Raw genomic sequence first — 18169 nt, 5'->3', positions numbered from 1 at the left:
CCCGGCGCGCGCACAGGCGCGCCCCCGCCCACACGCCAGGCACGAGCGCGCAAGCACGAGCACACCGACACCGCCCGCTCCCCGCCTTTCTTGCCAGTCCCGCGCCCCGCCCTTCCCGCCCCGCGCGACGCGCCCGAGGGGCGGGGCCTTTTGTGGAGGCCACGCCCACCTCGGCTGCCCTTGGGCGGGGTTTGTTCCTCCGCTTGGCTTTGCCACGCTTGTCCCCGGAGTGTTTGGGTGGGCTGGGAGCCTCTAACCTGACTCCTGGCTCGCGCGAGCCCTTGGACAGAACTATTCAGCTGTTTACGAAGTTCTTGGGGAGACTGGGGAAATGGAAGGAAGACACCACCCTCCCCACCACCACACACAAACGCACACCCGCCCCTCAGAGCTGTGCAGGGATTTGAAGAACGGGAAAGAAAGGCTTTGGATTTAAATGCCCGAAGACGTCAGTGCATAGACTTGTTGCTAACTCCCATTTAGGAGCCAATCTTGCCCGTCACACCTTGCCATTTGCTTTCTCAAAGCGGACGGAGCGGCGGCTACACACAGGACCTACGCAGCCTGTCTTTTAACCTGGAACTCTGGTCTTGCCAGAAGTTTTCTCTGATGCCACAAAACCTCATTTGTCTACTTCACACACCTAGAAATGTAATGACAGGACAGCATATAAGGGTAAATGTGCCCTTATTCATTTGTACCACAGTACCCGTTTGCTAAGCGCTCTGGTGGAAATAGAATAGAGAGAGATCAAAGACGTCTAGGCCAGGAATCCGGACGGGTTTGGGGCGTGGGGGAGTATGGCATGTTCGTTTTGAACAGAGTGTGTGTGTGTGTGTGTGTGTGTGTGTGTGTGTGTGTGTGTGTGGAAATTGGGTTCTGGTGAAGTTTATATCTCCCATTGACCTCTTATTTCAGGTTTTGTTTCTGTTTTGATTTATTTTTAACCTTTGTTTGACTGCTGTAGAATTAATCACCACTAAGCGCGCATACAAGAGCACCAAGGGAAAATGAGCTGGTTTGACTTATGTCATGCTTTATATTTCCACCTGCTCTTCCATCTGGGGTACTCCTCCTCCAAGCTGTCTTCCATCCTCCCCTATTTCTATTGTTCCAAAATAAATATTTTTAAAAATTAATAACAAAGTTGGCAAACATAAACAGGGATTTTTTTCTTTTTTTTTTTTTCTTTTGAGAGGTTTTTGCTATAGGGTGCGTGCTCTCGCCAAACAGACAGAGAGAGACAGAGAGATAGAAAGCGAGAAATCACCCCCCCCAGGGGGGATGGTCACGCTGCAATCCCTTCTCCTCCTTTCTCCTCTCCGGATCTTGGGCACGCACGCACACGCACCAGGAGTGAGTTTTAAGCCACCGGGTCGAGACGAGAACCACGGTCGACTACGTGGGAGTCCAGCGACATAGCCATTACGGTAACTGCTGGTTCCAAAGATGAACAGTTTTTAAATAGAGTTACAGAGTCACAGTCACACAATGTATACACGTGTTGGCTATGGTTGTCTCTCAGGCAAATTTGGCTCAGTCACCACATCATCCTGTCCTACCTTCTTTCTCCTCACTGCGTCCTACATAAATGGTCCTATCTATAGGCGGAGAGGGGTTAAGACTAAATAATCTCTAAAAACCCTTTAAATCTTGAATTTAGAAATTGCTAAGTCTACCCCCTCACACACATCCTCACATATACTTACTCTGCTTACCATAAAGTGTATAGATAGAAGTTAGAATTACTTGGGACCGGAACCAGTAGTTGGCATAATGGCTATGTCACTGGACTCCCATGTAGTTGACCACGGTTTGAGTCCCGGACCCGGTGGCTTAAACTCACACCAGGTGCGTGTGCATGTGTGCCCAAGATCGTGAGAGGAGAAGGGAGAAAGGATTGCGGCGTGGCCATTCCCCCTGGGAGGTGACCTCTTGCTTTCTGTCTCTCTGGCAAGCGTGCGCCCTATAGCAAAAACCTCTCAAAAAAAAAAAAAAATTACTTGGGACCAGCACGCGACATGGTTCTTAAGGCGCTGAACACTCCCACATAGCCCACCATGGTTCAAGTCCTGGACCTGGTAGTTTGCTTTCTCACTTTCTCTCTCTGTCTCTCTCTCTCTCTCTGATCAAACTAAAATAAGTGGATGAATAAATAAAATTAAACAAGTAATTCTTTTTTTTTTTGAGAGGTTTTCGCTATAGGGTGTGTGCGCTCGCCAGACAGACAGAGAGAGACAGAGAGACAGAAAGCAAGAAATCACCCGGGGATGGTCACGCCGCAATCCCTTCTCCTCCATTCTCCTCTCGGGATCTTGGGCACGCACGCACACGCGCCCAGCGTGAGTTTTAAGCCACTGGGTCTGGAACGCGAACCGCAGTCGACTATGTGGGAGTCCAGTGACATAGCCATTACGCAAACTGCTGGTTCCCAATAATTCTTTTTTTAAAAAAAAGTTAGAATAACCACATATAAATCCTGAATTTGCCAACCAACATCTACTTGTGTCCTTGAGCACACCCAAATATTACCTTGGGTTTTTCATTTGTAAAATGAGGATAATAAAACTATTTACCTCACAATGTCATTATGAAGAGTAAATGAGTTAATATTTGTAAAGCATATACCCGGCACTGGTAAGTGCTATATAAGCGTGAAATTAAAATGATTACACATAGTGTAGCAGTTAAGCACCACACATAGGGAGCTGAGTTCCACATGACCTACCGCAGTTCTAATCCAGCCCCAGTCAACTGAAAAATATGCTGGGCACATGTGCGTGCTTCAAAATCCTTACAGGATGGAGAGATAAGGGAAAAGGACCACTACCGCATTAGGGGATGCTTTTTCCCTTCCTTTTTTTTTTTATTAACTTATTTAACTTTATTATTATTATTTAATTTGCTATAGGGCATATGTGCCCACCAGAGAGAGACAGCGGGAGAGAGGGAGAGGGAAAGTGAGAAAGCAAGTCGCCAAGTCTGGGACTCAAACTGTAGTTGACCATGTGGGAGTCCAGTGCCTTAACCACTGCAATGAAGTTTGTTTTTTTTAAGAACTATGTGTTAAATTTTATTAATTATTATTATTATCTTAAATTGCTACAGGGCACATGCACTCATGAGTGAGAGGGAGAAAGTGAGAAAGCAGGCCACCAGGCCTGGGATTTGAACCACAGTTGGCCATATGGGAGTTGAGCACCTCAACCACCATGAAATCTGCTGGCCGCAGGCAGTAAAGTTTTTAAAATTGTTATATAGTGTGTATTTTTATACACACAATATTATAAATTTTCTTAATTGTTAAGTACATTATAAAATATATAAAAATCAGAAGTCATGGTTATATATGTATGTGTGTATGTGCATGTTCTCCTACACACTGCATATTATGTGTCCATGTAGGCTGTGTGCACCCCAATTTGGAGACCACTGATTTAGAGCTGTGCTGACAAATACGATCGATAGCAACAAGTCTTAATTAAATTTAAAGTTAACTTAAAAATTTAGTTTCTCTGTCACATTAACCACATTTTTTTGGAGAGGTTTTTGCTATAGGGTGTGTGCACTCACCAGAAAGACAGAGACAGAGAGACAAAAAGCGAGAAATCACCCTCCAGGGGGGATGGCCACACCACAACCCCTTCTCCTCCATTCTCTCCTCAGCATCTTGGACACACACACACACACGCCTGGCATGAGTTTAAGCCACCGGGTCCGGGACTCAAACCACGGTTGACTACATGGGAGTCCAGTGACATAGCTATTACGCCAACTGCTGGTCCCACTAACCACAATTAAGTGCATAATACCCACATGATTATTAGATAGTACAGCTATAAAATATTTCAGTCATAGCAGTTTCAGACCAAACTGAAAAAACAAGGGACTCAAAGTTACTGAAAGGCAGTAGGATTAATTCCTGACTCAAACCTGATACTGTGGTACCCTGTTCAAGTCCAGCGATAAGATCTCTCTCCGAGTCTCATCTCTCATCTATAAAATGCAGATAAAAATAGGAACTACCTCATGGATTGCTGAATGGGAGAAATGAGATAACTTGTGTCAAGTATCTGGCAAAATGCCTAAAACACTGAAGATGGAGTACCTAAAACTTGAAAATATTAGTAAAATTTTAATATTTTTTTAAGAATTATTTTATTTAATTTTATTTGTTTGTTTATTTTAATTTGACCAGAGAGGGACAAAGTGAGAGAGAGAGAGAGAGAGAAAATGAGAATGCAAGCCGCCCAGTCTAGGACTAGAACCATGGTTGGCCATGTGGGAGTCCTATGTCCTTATCCACCACGCCTTCTGCCGGCCCCTAAAATTTTAATTTAAATTAACCCAATTCTGTAAGCCTGAAAAGCAAAGATCTTATTGTCTTTGAATATAATGGATAAGATTTTCAAGGGCACCTGTTTGGAAAAGGGAACAGTCTGGTTAACTTTTAGTCGGAAATAGCAGTCTAAGGGAGATGGCAAACACTGGGATTTCAGTTACTCTCTGATCTCTTTGTCCCCTCCACCCATAGTCCCTGGTTTCCCCCCCAGTCTTCCCATCTCAGTAAAATGACACTGTCATCCGCAAATCTGATGAGTAATCATCTCATCATTTCCTTCATCCAGTCCTTCGCCATCAAAATATTGCAGAATCTACTTTCAAAACACTTCATCCATCTCTTCTGTTCTTGTTCCCTTCACACACGGGCCACACGGGATCATGTCAGTCCCTTGAAGAACCTTCAAAGGCTCCTCACTAAGGATGCCACATACCTTGTATACATTGTAGTAAAACAACCCCCTGGGAGAGTATCTTTTCACATTGGAGGCATGGTAAATTTCGTATTTATTATAAATATTTTTCTGGCAGATTTCAGTGAAGTGCCATTCTAACAAAAGTGTATTACAGGGCCAACAGGTTGCGTAGTGGTTAAGGTGTTGGTCTCTCACATGGTTGTCCACTGTTCAAGTCCTGGATCCAGCAAATTGAAACTCACGTTGGGTGCATGAGCATGCATGCCCAAAGTCCTGAGAGGAGAATGGAGGAGAAGGGATTGAGGAATGACTATCCCTGCTGGGGGCGATTTCTCACTTTCTGTCTGTCTGTCTCTCGGGCAAGCACACATACCCTATAGCAAATCTTTTTAAAAAAAAAAAAAAAAAGTGTGTTATGGGGACCAACAGGTGGTGTGGTGGTTAAAGTGTTGGACACTCCCACATGGCTGACAATGGTTCAAGTCCCAGACTGGGTAGCTTGCTTTCTCTCTCTCATCAAATTAAAATGAATGAATGAATAAAATTAAATAAATAATTTTAAAGTGTATTACAATAACATTCCAAAAAGACAGAAATGTCCTGAGGAGTGGATGCCTTTTTCTAATTTACCCAAGGTTACCATATGGGGTAAGAGCATTTATCTTTCATTTAGAAAAAAAGACCAACTGATCACCAGGTCTTATAAGGCCCAACATAATCCAGCCTCTACCATCATCTCCATAAAAAGACACTAAGGTCTACCAATTCCTGTCACATTGACCTTCTGTCATTTCCCAAGATATCTCAAGCTCTTTTCTGCTATCGAGGCACACAAGCCCAGGATACTGATGGGATGGAGAAATGAAGGAAAAAGAATTGTGCCATGATCCCATTCCATTGCCGGGGTGGAGGAGGGTGCTTTCTCTCTCTCTCTCTCTCTCTCTGGCATATGCACACACCCTCTGGTATTAAAGAAAAATATACTGGGTTGTCAGAAAAGTCATGACATGTTCTATGTGTTCCTATGCAGAAATGCATCTTAACTTTTCTGACAACCCATTATATATAGGGCTGGCAGGTGGTAGGGAGGTTAAGAGTGCTGGATACCATATGGCCAACTGTGTGGTTCAAGTCCCAGAACTAGTGTCTTGAAAATCATGCCAGGAAAGTGTGTGTGCGTGGCCCCAAGTCCCAAGGAGACTGGAGGAAAAGAGATTGCAGCATGGCTATCTCCTCTGGTGGGTGATGTCTCACTCCCCCCAACCCTGTCTCTTTCTGGTGAGTGTATATGCCCTATGGCAAAACTAAAACAAACAAACAAACAAAAACATGTATATATTACAAGACAGTAAACAAATCGGTGTTTTGCAGGTGTTAGGGGGAAGGGAAGAAAGAAAGAGTTCAGAGGATGTTCGAGGAGTAAAACTACTCTGTGGTATACTATGACGGTGGATACGTGCCATTATACATTCACCCAAACCCACACAATGTACAATACCAATGGAAACTATGGGCCCCGGGCAGTATTGACATGTAGACGTAGCTTCCTGATTGTAAGGCACCTAGCACTCTGGAGCTGGATGTTCAGTGTTTCTGTGAACCTGAAACTTCTCTAAAAAATAAAATCTAAACAGGAAAATATTTCATATGTCTCTTGGAATAGTTGAAATGGAGCTTGAGAAGTTATTTAAGAAGCCTGTTGGCAGGCATTTAAGTTCATTTCTTGAAAGATTTATTGTAAATTGTGTTTCTCAGACTACTGCTCTTTTTACCATCTGTCTAGCTATCTCACCTACAATCCAAAAATGACATTTAAATTTGAACAGAAAAGCTTCTTCATCTTTTTAAAAATTAAATTTTCTTGGCAGAAATTTGATCTTGATCTTGGGCGTTTTAACATAAATCTAGTTCATGTCAAGAGTCTTGTAAGTTCTCCCCCAAATGGATATAAATTTATCAAGGGTTTGCTTTACTCATATAAACATAGTGCCAGAGGGCACACGTGAGCACATGAAAGACAGAGAGAGTAGACAGAAAGCACCCCCAACAGGGCCTGGTCTCTCTGCAATCCTTCCCTCACTCAATTCTCCATTGCATCAGACCCTGGGTATATGTGTACCCCTGGTAACAGATGGGACTTGAACCCTAGTCGGCCATACAGAATTCAGCCTCCTCTGCACAGTGCCTAACCACTGCACTATGGGCCAGTCCAGGATTATACATTTCTAACAGGGACATCATTTACGTGTTAGATTGGAAACTAAGCAATCAGGCTTATGCTTACACTCTGCCTATATCAGAAACATAAGTCTTGACACTACACTAAAATAAATTCCAGGTAGTTTAGTGACTTATATGTAAAACATGCAAACTTTAATATAAAAAAGCATATAAAATATATCTTCATATTAATTTTTAAGTTTTGGACTGGCAGGATTATGCATAATTCTTTTTTTTCTTCTCTGTATTTTACCATTTTTCTATGATAAGTCTGTATTGTATTTTAAAACAACACAAGAAGCAATCATAGGTAAATTTTGAAATGGAGTATAAACCCTATTCAAATACTCACACACAAAAAGACACAATGGCTATTTCCTTCTGTAGAAAATTCCTAAATTATTTGCATGTTACCTTCCCTGCCAGTAGAAGGAAATTAAATAGCAAGTGCCTTATTCCTCAACATTAACTTCTATAAATAACAAATAAAACATTAACCCCAACAAGCAGCTATTGAATAAGCTTACTTCCTATGAAACAAGCTCAAAATAAATATACAACCTGCCAAGTTAGAGCATTGTATTAAGACTTTTTGGTGCCAGATTTTTAAAAATTCAACAGAAACTTTAAATCCAAATATTACCAAGAGAATTTATTTAAAAAGCTATTTATTTTACTAGAATACTGGCATATCCCTCACACTCTTAAAAAAGGAGAAATTTAAACATGACTTTATCTTAAAAGTTCATTTTCCAGTAAAAATAAAAACATTAAAAAAATTTTTTTTAGTTTTTTAGTTTTTGCTATAGGGCATGTAAATTCACCAGAGGCAGGGAGAGGAAGAGATAGACAGAGAGAAATCACCCTGCACCCCTGCTCCAGGGAGGATGGTCATCCTGCAATCCCTTCTCCTCTGGTTTTCTCTCAGGATTTTGGGCATGCAGGCACACGCACCAGACCCAAGATTTGAGCATGCATTCAGCTATGTGGGATCCATTGCCACAACCTCCATGCCACCTGCTAGCCCCAAATAAAAACTTTCATAGTTCAAAGCCAGATAGACATGGGTTTAAATTCTGATTCTGCAACCTTTTAGCAGTAAGTAACTTAACTGCTCTATACTTCAATTTTCTTACTTGTAACATTTGTAAAATGAGAAAAATAATCCATACTATCTAGGATTATAAAGATTAGGGAGAATGTAAATAAAACCACATAGCATAGCATCTAGCATATTGTAGGTGCTCAATAAAGTGGATGTAGTGGTAACGATTGTAGCAGTTAATATTGATGCTGTTGAAATTATTAATAAAACATAAACACTTGCCACTTACATGAAAAGGCAGGCGCAAGTATATTAAATCTTGTTCTGGGAGCTGGCAGGTGGCATGGTGGTTAAGGGCGCTGGACTCCCACATGCCTGACTACTGTTCAAGTCCTAGACTAGTCCGCGAGCTCGGCGCTGTCTCTCTCTCTCTCTCTCTCTCTCTCTCTCTCTCTCTCTCTCTTTCTCTCTCTCTCTCTTTCACTCTGTCCCTCTCTGGTCAAATTAAAATAAGTAAATAAATACATAAAGTTAAGTAATTCTTTACAAAAAAAATCTTGTTCTGATTCATAGATCCCTTCCATAAGTCTTTCCTACGAATTTGAGCCTTTTCAACTCATTTGCTTTAAAATGAGGCTGTTCTCAAGCAGGACAAATGCTATGTAACAAGCCATTACTGAATTCCAACCACCTAGTCCCACCCCTCACCTGGTCCCCCTTTGATTCTGTATAGGGCTGCCCCCAACACTTATCTCCAGCCCTGATCTCTATGGAAATGCACCCATGTTTCCTCACTCCTTCCAAGCTCAGCCACCAGGCCTGCCAGGCTCCCAGACTGGCATGCACAGCCAGATAAAACAGGGCACCTGGTTTTAGAAGAGAGGCAGGATGGTTGGACCTAGAGTGCCCCAGAGAAGGGGTTTATGATTTGGATAATGGTCTGTCCCTCAGAAATTCAAGTTTCAAAATGTGGTCTTAGTGGCTGGTGATTAGATAACAGTTATTGAATCACGGAGACACCTGTCTTACAAATGGATTAACATTATCCCTCAAAAGAACTGAGTTTTAGCTCTTGTAAGAAGGGGTTAGTTTTCACAAAAGCAAGCTGTTATAAAAGAGAGAACTGCCCACAACTCGCTATCTGCATGTACCCACCACCCTCCCTGCTTCCTTCAGTCATGTTGTAAGGCAGGCTCAAAACGCAACTGAAAAAAGCTAGGCCGCTGCATTTTGATTTCCCAGCCACCAGAATCATGAGTCGATAAACTATTTCCTTATAAATTGCTCAGTCTCCAATATTTCTGCTCACAACACAGGAGTAAACTAAGACAGAAAGGTCTGGGACAAGCAGATGGTGTGATGGTTACATCACTGGACTCCCACTTAGTCAACCACTGTTCAAGTCCCAAATTCAGCGGATTAAACTTACTCCAGGCATGTGAGCGTGTGCGCCCAAAATCCTGATAGGAGATTGGAAGAGAAGAGATTGCAGCATGGCCATCCCCCAGGGGGAGATTTCTCACTTTCTGTCTCTCTGTCTCTCCGGTGAGCACATGTGCCCTTTAGCAAAAATCACTCTCTAAAATAAAGGCAGAAGGGTCTATGCTTCTTGCAGAGCAGTTGCCTCACTCCACCTCAACTGGACCTCAGCACGTCCATCACTATTTATTCCATTATGACTCACACAGTAGGCAGTCATCTTTTAGGAAAGGAAACCAAAATTTGGAAATGAAACTAAGTGGCTATACGGCCAAGACAGTCAAGAAAACAGGGAACAGTGGCAAGAGACATAGTCTCACGGCTAGAGACATGGTACAGAGGACTGTTTCCAAAACTGGGGTCAAAATTTCTAAGTGTTGGAAAGCAAATTTTGATCTGAAAACCCCTAAATAGCTTTTGATGATGATGCAGTTCTGAATGGTCTCTTTCCTTTATGCAACGTCTTCCCACTGTTTCTATTTACTGAATGGTCCCCCTGTCGTTTGTCTTTCATACCATCCCTGGTATATTTTCACCTAATCTGTTCCCTGCAAAGAGTCATGATATGCATTTGACTTTTCCATAAATGGATAACTTGTACATACATAGAAATATAAATATGTTCATTGTCAGGGCTAGAAGGTGGCATGGTGGTTGAGGCACCAAACTTCCACATCTGACCATGGTCAGAGTCCCAGATCTGGCAGCTTGCTTTCTCACTTTCCCTCTCTCTCTCTGTCTCTCCCTGGACAAACTTAAAATAATAATAATAATAACAATAATAAATAAAATTAAGTAAATTATTCTTTAAAATAAATATGTGTTCAGGATCAGCAGATGGCATAGTGGTTACATCACTGGACTCCACATGGCCAACCACGGTTTGAGTCCTAGTTTCGGTGGCTTGAAACTCACGCCAGGGGCGTATGTGTGCATACCCAACATCCTGGGAGAAGAGTGGAGGAGAAGGGATTGCAACGTGACCATTCCCCTCCAGGAAGGAGGGTGATTTCTCACTTTCCCTCTGTCTCTCTCTGTCTCTCTCTCTCTCTAGTGAGTACACCTTAAGGCAAAAACCTCTTTAAAAAATGTTCATCATGGATTTGGAAACCAAAATAATCCATGAGATCCTTTATTTGAGGATAAGCTTTGGGTGGAAAGAAAAGATTGAGTGTATTCATCTTATTTATGTATATATGAGTTGATTCGTTTCCCCCAAAAGTTCTATTGAATTGCTATGAACTAGGTATTGTTCTTGGGGATGGCATGGGTAGGGTAGGTAGAAAAGACAGGCAAAGTCCCTGTCCTCGTGGAGCCTACATTCTAGCAAGGGGAGAAAAGACAGCTAGTAAACAAGGTAACCGCAGACAACAGTGAGTGTGACAAAGGAAATAAACATGGTCGGTACATGATGTCACCTAGGACAGTTTAAGGGTAAGAGGTACATAAGCCCAGTAATACCTATCAACGTCACCATGGCCATTAATCTTCTTTTGAGAAAGACAACTGATAATGTCTCAGTTCTTTGTAAGCTGTCATGCAAATATATCTTTAAGATGTTTGCTGGCATCAGCAGATGGCATAAGGGTTACATCGCTGGGCTCCCTCTTAGTCGAACACAGTTCAAATCCTAGACCCAACAGCTTAAACCTCATGCTGGGCACACGTGCATGTGTGCCCAAAATCCCAAAAAGAGAATAGAGGAGAAGGGATTGCGCCATGGCCATTCCTCCTGGTGGGGTGTGTGTGTATGATTTCTCACTTTATGCCTCTCTATCTCTGTTGCACATACCTTACAGCGAAAACCTCTCTTCTTCTCAAAAAAAGGATAAATTTCCTAGCCAAAGTCAACACTAGCCCCTCTCCCAAAAACATACTCTCAACCACTCTTCTATAAAAGTTTTGAAGTCACCGTAGGGTATTGAATAGAAAGTGACTGGCTATTCTAGAAAAGGTGGTTATACAGCCTCTCTAAGGAGATGACAATTGAATGGAAAGAAGCGAAAGAGACAGCCTTTGGCAGAGCTAGGGAAAAGTGTTCCAGGCCAAGAGAGGAGTGTGCACAAAGGTTCCGAGTAGAAAGAGCTTATAGAGTCTCTTTCACTCTGTCCCTCTCTGGTCAAATTAAAATAAGTAAATAAATACATAAAGTTAAGTAATTCTTTACAAAAAAAATCTTGTTCTGATTCATAGATCCCTTCCATAAGTCTTTCCTACGAATTTGAGCCTTTTCAACTCATTTGCTTTAAAATGAGGCTGTTCTCAAGCAGGACAAATGCTATGTAACAAGCCATTACTGAATTCCAACCACCTAGTCCCACCCCTCACCTGGTCCCCCTTTGATTCTGTATAGGGCTGCCCCCAACACTTATCTCCAGCCCTGATCTCTATGGAAATGCACCCATGTTTCCTCACTCCTTCCAAGCTCAGCCACCAGGCCTGCCAGGCTCCCAGACTGGCATGCACAGCCAGATAAAACAGGGCACCTGGTTTTAGAAGAGAGGCAGGATGGTTGGACCTAGAGTGCCCCAGAGAAGGGGTTTATGATTTGGATAATGGTCTGTCCCTCAGAAATTCAAGTTTCAAAATGTGGTCTTAGTGGCTGGTGATTAGATAACAGTTATTGAATCACGGAGACACCTGTCTTACAAATGGATTAACATTATCCCTCAAAAGAACTGAGTTTTAGCTCTTGTAAGAAGGGGTTAGTTTTCACAAAAGCAAGCTGTTATAAAAGAGAGAACTGCCCACAACTCGCTATCTGCATGTACCCACCACCCTCCCTGCTTCCTTCAGTCATGTTGTAAGGCAGGCTCAAAACGCAACTGAAAAAAGCTAGGCCGCTGCATTTTGATTTCCCAGCCACCAGAATCATGAGTCGATAAACTATTTCCTTATAAATTGCTCAGTCTCCAATATTTCTGCTCACAACACAGGAGTAAACTAAGACAGAAAGGTCTGGGACAAGCAGATGGTGTGATGGTTACATCACTGGACTCCCACTTAGTCAACCACTGTTCAAGTCCCAAATTCAGCGGATTAAACTTACTCCAGGCATGTGAGCGTGTGCGCCCAAAATCCTGATAGGAGATTGGAAGAGAAGAGATTGCAGCATGGCCATCCCCCAGGGGGAGATTTCTCACTTTCTGTCTCTCTGTCTCTCCGGTGAGCACATGTGCCCTTTAGCAAAAATCACTCTCTAAAATAAAGGCAGAAGGGTCTATGCTTCTTGCAGAGCAGTTGCCTCACTCCACCTCAACTGGACCTCAGCACGTCCATCACTATTTATTCCATTATGACTCACACAGTAGGCAGTCATCTTTTAGGAAAGGAAACCAAAATTTGGAAATGAAACTAAGTGGCTATACGGCCAAGACAGTCAAGAAAACAGGGAACAGTGGCAAGAGACATAGTCTCACGGCTAGAGACATGGTACAGAGGACTGTTTCCAAAACTGGGGTCAAAATTTCTAAGTGTTGGAAAGCAAATTTTGATCTGAAAACCCCTAAATAGCTTTTGATGATGATGCAGTTCTGAATGGTCTCTTTCCTTTATGCAACGTCTTCCCACTGTTTCTATTTACTGAATGGTCCCCCTGTCGTTTGTCTTTCATACCATCCCTGGTATATTTTCACCTAATCTGTTCCCTGCAAAGAGTCATGATATGCATTTGACTTTTCCATAAATGGATAACTTGTACATACATAGAAATATAAATATGTTCATTGTCAGGGCTAGAAGGTGGCATGGTGGTTGAGGCACCAAACTTCCACATCTGACCATGGTCAGAGTCCCAGATCTGGCAGCTTGCTTTCTCACTTTCCCTCTCTCTCTCTGTCTCTCCCTGGACAAACTTAAAATAATAATAATAATAACAATAATAAATAAAATTAAGTAAATTATTCTTTAAAATAAATATGTGTTCAGGATCAGCAGATGGCATAGTGGTTACATCACTGGACTCCACATGGCCAACCACGGTTTGAGTCCTAGTTTCGGTGGCTTGAAACTCACGCCAGGGGCGTATGTGTGCATACCCAACATCCTGGGAGAAGAGTGGAGGAGAAGGGATTGCAACGTGACCATTCCCCTCCAGGAAGGAGGGTGATTTCTCACTTTCCCTCTGTCTCTCTCTGTCTCTCTCTCTCTCTAGTGAGTACACCTTAAGGCAAAAACCTCTTTAAAAAATGTTCATCATGGATTTGGAAACCAAAATAATCCATGAGAACCTTTATTTGGGGATAAGCTTTGGGTGGAAAGAAAAGATTGAGTGTATTCATCTTATTTATGTATATATGAGTTGATTCGTTTCCCCCAAAAGTTCTATTGAATTGCTATGAACTAGGTATTGTTCTTGGGGATGGCATGGGTAGGGTAGGTAGAAAAGACAGGCAAAGTCCCTGTCCTCGTGGAGCCTACATTCTAGCAAGGGGAGAAAAGACAGCTAGTAAACAAGGTAACCGCAGACAACAGTGAGTGTGACAAAGGAAATAAACATGGTCGGTACATGATGTCACCTAGGACAGTTTAAGGGTAAGAGGTACATAAGCCCAGTAATACCTATCAACGTCACCATGGCCATTAATCTTCTTTTGAGAAAGACAACTGATAATGTCTCAGTTCTTTGTAAGCTGTCATGCAAATATATCTTTAAGATGTTTGCTGGCATCAGCAGATGGCATAAGGGTTACATCGCTGGGCTCCCTCTTAGTCGAACACAGTTCAAATCCTAGACCCAACAGCTTAAACCTCATGCTGGGCACACGTGCATGTGTGCCCAAAATCCCAAAAAGAGAATAGAGGAGAAGGGATTGCGCCATGGCCATTCCTCCTGGTGGGGTGTGTGTGTATGATTTCTCACTTTATGCCTCTCTATCTCTGTTGCACATACCTTACAGCGAAAACCTCTCTTCTTCTCAAAAAAAGGATAAATTTCCTAGCCAAAGTCAACACTAGCCCCTCTCCCAAAAACATACTCTCAACCACTCTTCTATAAAAGTTTTGAAGTCACCGTAGGGTATTGAATAGAAAGTGACTGGCTATTCTAGAAAAGGTGGTTATACAGCCTCTCTAAGGAGATGACAATTGAATGGAAAGAAGCGAAAGAGACAGCCTTTGGCAGAGCTAGGGAAAAGTGTTCCAGGCCAAGAGAGGAGTGTGCACAAAGGTTCCGAGTAGAAAGAGCTTATAGAGAACTCAGAGGAAAAAGATCAGTGTGGTGGGTAGAGGAGCAAGCCATTTCTGTAACTCAGAGGAAGCTGATGATGGCTTGGACCAGTGTGGCAGCTCTGGAAAGAACTAAATGGAAATTGAGAAGGTTTATGTGTGACTAGTATGCGGACATTTGCTTTCCAACAATTTGAGTAGTTGACATGTAAATATTTTCTCAAAAATATTCAAAACCATACTGTTTCTGTTGTTATACAGTCACAAACAGAATTATATGAAATTATAAGAAATATTTTGAACATTATCTTTAAAATTCAGTATCCTAAAATTTTGAAAGTTGTTTATTAACTGACAAGAACTATGGAGTATGAGCAAAAATTTTATGATATGTAAAGTAAATGTTTGTGGGAAAATGTAAAAATAAGTAAATAAATGGGAAAAAAAAAAAAAAAAAGCACCGAATGGACAAGTGAGGGAGCCAGGCAGCGCATGGTGGTTAAGGCAGCTGAATCCCACATGGCCAACTATGTGGTTCAACTCTCAGATCTGATGGCTTGAAAACCACACCCAGCACATGCCCATGCCTGCCCAAAATCCTGAGAGGAGACTGGAGGAGAAGAGATGGCAGTGTGGCGAGCCATCCTGGGGGGTGCTTTTTCACTTTCTCTTTTTCTCTCCATCTCTTTCCAACAAGTACATGTAGCAAAATTTTTCATTGAACACCCTGCAGCAATTTTTTTTTTCTTAAAAAAAAGAAATGGACAGGACCAGCAGCTGGTGCAATGGCTGTGTCGCTGGACTCCCATGTAGTCGACCGCGGTTCGAGTCCCAGACCTGGTGGCTTAAACTGTTTAACACAGGGCATGTGTGCGTGCGTGCCCAAGATCCCGAGAGGAGAATGAATGGAGGAGAAGGGGACTGAAGCATGGCCATCCCCCACTGGGGGGTGATTTCTCACTTTCTGTCTCTCTCTGGTGAGTGCACGTGCCCTGTGGCAAAAACCTCTCCAAAAAAAAAAAAAGGGGGGGAAATGGGCAAGTGAAGTAAATTTTGGAGGTAGAATAGGTAGTACTTGCTAACTATTGATAGCTGCAAGAGAGTGAGAGAATGGAAGGAATGAGAATGAATCTGCATTTAGGCATGAGCAATTGGATAGAATGTGGTCCTAACTACTGAGACAAAGATGTCTGGGGTGGGGAGGAGGCAGTGGTGCAGCAGTAAAATGCTAGGCTAACCCCCCAAGGGAAGGTCCCAGGTTCATGTTCCGAGACCTTCCTGAGTACATTGGGCACATGCATGATTTAAGACCCGCTGAGGGTGGGGTGGCTTGTGTCATTGAGACCCTGCTCGGGTGCTGCCTCTCTGTTCTCTCTCTGTGTCTTTCTCTTGGTCATGGAGAAAATAAAAAACTCTTTCAAAATTTAATAAGAATATCAAGGAAAGGAGCTGGTTGAAAAAATAAAGAAAAACCAAGACTCATTAGAGAGGCAAGCAAGTGAAAGAGTGGTTAAAGTGCAGGACGCCCACATGGCTGACCAAAGTTCAAGTCCCAAACCTGATGGCTTGAAAATTACACCAGGTGAGTGTGTGTGCATGCCCAATATCCTGAAAGGAGACAGGAGGAGAAGGGGTTGTGGTCAGGCCATCCCCTCTAGGGGATGATTTGTCACTTTCCCTCTCTCTGGTTAACATATGTACACTCTGGCAAAAACTGAGAAAAAAAAAAAAGAAAAGAATCACTAGGTAAATTTAGTTTAAAGCACTTATTAGTGATTTAAAATAGTGATATCATGTCCGGAGTAAGGGGAGAGATCAAGAATGAATATATAAATTTAGGCATTGTCCACAGTCAGTTGGAGAATGAAAATAATTAGGGGGGCTTGCAAGAAAAATTTTAAGAATAAAACTTTTCAAAAGCAAAGATCCAAAGATGAATCAATGTAACCTATTAAGAACTACATGTTTGTTGGGACCAGCCATTGGCGTAAATGGCTGTCACTAGACTCCCATGTAAGTCAATCATGGTTCAAGTCTCAGACCCGGTGGCTTAAACTCATGCCGGGCAAGTGTGCGTGCGTGCCCAAGATCCCAAGAAGAGAATGGAGGAGAAGGGGTTGCAGTATGGCCATCCCCCCGGGGGGCGCTTTCTCATTTTCTGTATCTCTGTCTCCGTCTTTCTGGTGAGCACACGCACCCTATAGCAAAAACCTCTTAAAAAAAAAAAAAATAAAAGGCAAGCTATTATCAACTCCAGCTAGAGATAAGAGTTATTTTGGACATCCAGCTCAGATGGATTGTTAGGTGACTTCAACTCTAACCAACAACTAACTGCAACCTTAAGACTCTCACAAAGACTGCCCAGCCAAGCCCAGTCAGCCCACACAGAGCTATAACAGATAATAGCAAATCTTTGTATTAAGCTAGCAAGTGTTGGGGTAGTTTGACAACAGAAATCAATACCAGAACATGGATGACTCTCCAAGATAGCTGACATCCATGCAGTGACTCGGTGATCCAGGTTGCTTTGTTCTTCAGTCTCCACCACCTCAATATCTGGCCTCTACTATCACCCTGAAGGGGAAGGGAGAGCAGAAAATTTGCATGAGACCTTTTGTTCCTCAGCCCAGAAGAACCATACATCATTTTTTATTACTACCTAGTCATATGGCCCACCTACCTGCAAAGTGAGTAATCTGCAGCACTCCTGAAAGGAGAAAAAAAGGTACACTGGCGAGCACTAATAATGGTGACCAAGTCCATGCAGTACTTTCACTTTAGAATGTGGAATATTCCAAACGTAACAGAAAGTATAAGGACTAAAATAATAGGTACTCATCTACTCACTTTTCAAATCTTAAACATACACACACACGTTTTATTCAAACTGTTGAATCTTTTTTTAAAAAAAATAATTATCTTATTTAACTTTGTTTATTTATTTTGATTTGAGCAGAGAGAGACAGAGTGAGAGAGAGGAAAAGTGATAAATTAAGCCGCCAAATCTGGGACTCTAACTGTGGTCAGCCATGTGAGAGTCCAGCACCCTTAATTAACCACCATGCCACCTGTTAGTCCCTCAAATTGTTGAATCTTAAACACCACCAGAGAACTTCCCGTGAACATTGGGTGATAACTGCTTATTAAAACCCTTCAAAGGATGTCCAAGTTTGGGCTTTTTAACAAAGCCTTCCGATATCACTCCTCAGTCCACCTTTCTGGATAGCTTAGAATTTTCCTATTAACACGCTAGAAAGAGGAAGTTTGTTATTTTTGCCTCCTTGCATCCAGTTATTCTTCTTCTGGTAAAACAATACCCCAATTTCCCTTTTTATAACTACTCCTGCCCACTCTCAGCAAAAAAGATTTAGGTGGAATTAACTCTCTCTTAACTCCAAGGATGAACTGATTTACGCCCAGCAGGATACCCCACATTCCTGGATCCCGCAATCAGTCCCATCAGAATGAAGTCCAGGAATCTATCTGGCAATGGAGGGAAGGT

At 42.4% G+C, this 18169-nt stretch overlaps 1 protein-coding gene across 1 annotated transcript in view; it reads right to left on the bottom strand.

Annotated features, from left to right (window-relative positions):
- PLEKHF2 (pleckstrin homology and FYVE domain containing 2) overlaps positions 1–17223 on the bottom strand; it is a 41170-nt gene extending 23947 nt beyond the window's left edge. Inside the window, exon 1 of the mRNA XM_006161299.3 lies at positions 17131–17223. The gene's annotated coding sequence lies outside the window, so the exon portion shown is untranslated. The remainder of the gene's footprint in view (positions 1–17130) is intronic.
- Between the last annotated feature and the right edge of the window lie 946 nt (positions 17224–18169).

This window comes from Tupaia chinensis, unplaced genomic scaffold (genome assembly GCF_000334495.1).
Source record: "Tupaia chinensis unplaced genomic scaffold, TupChi_1.0 Scaffold138407_1, whole genome shotgun sequence".
Lineage (NCBI taxonomy): Eukaryota > Metazoa > Chordata > Mammalia > Scandentia > Tupaiidae > Tupaia > Tupaia belangeri.
This window is presented reverse-complemented; position numbering and strand designations above follow the sequence as displayed.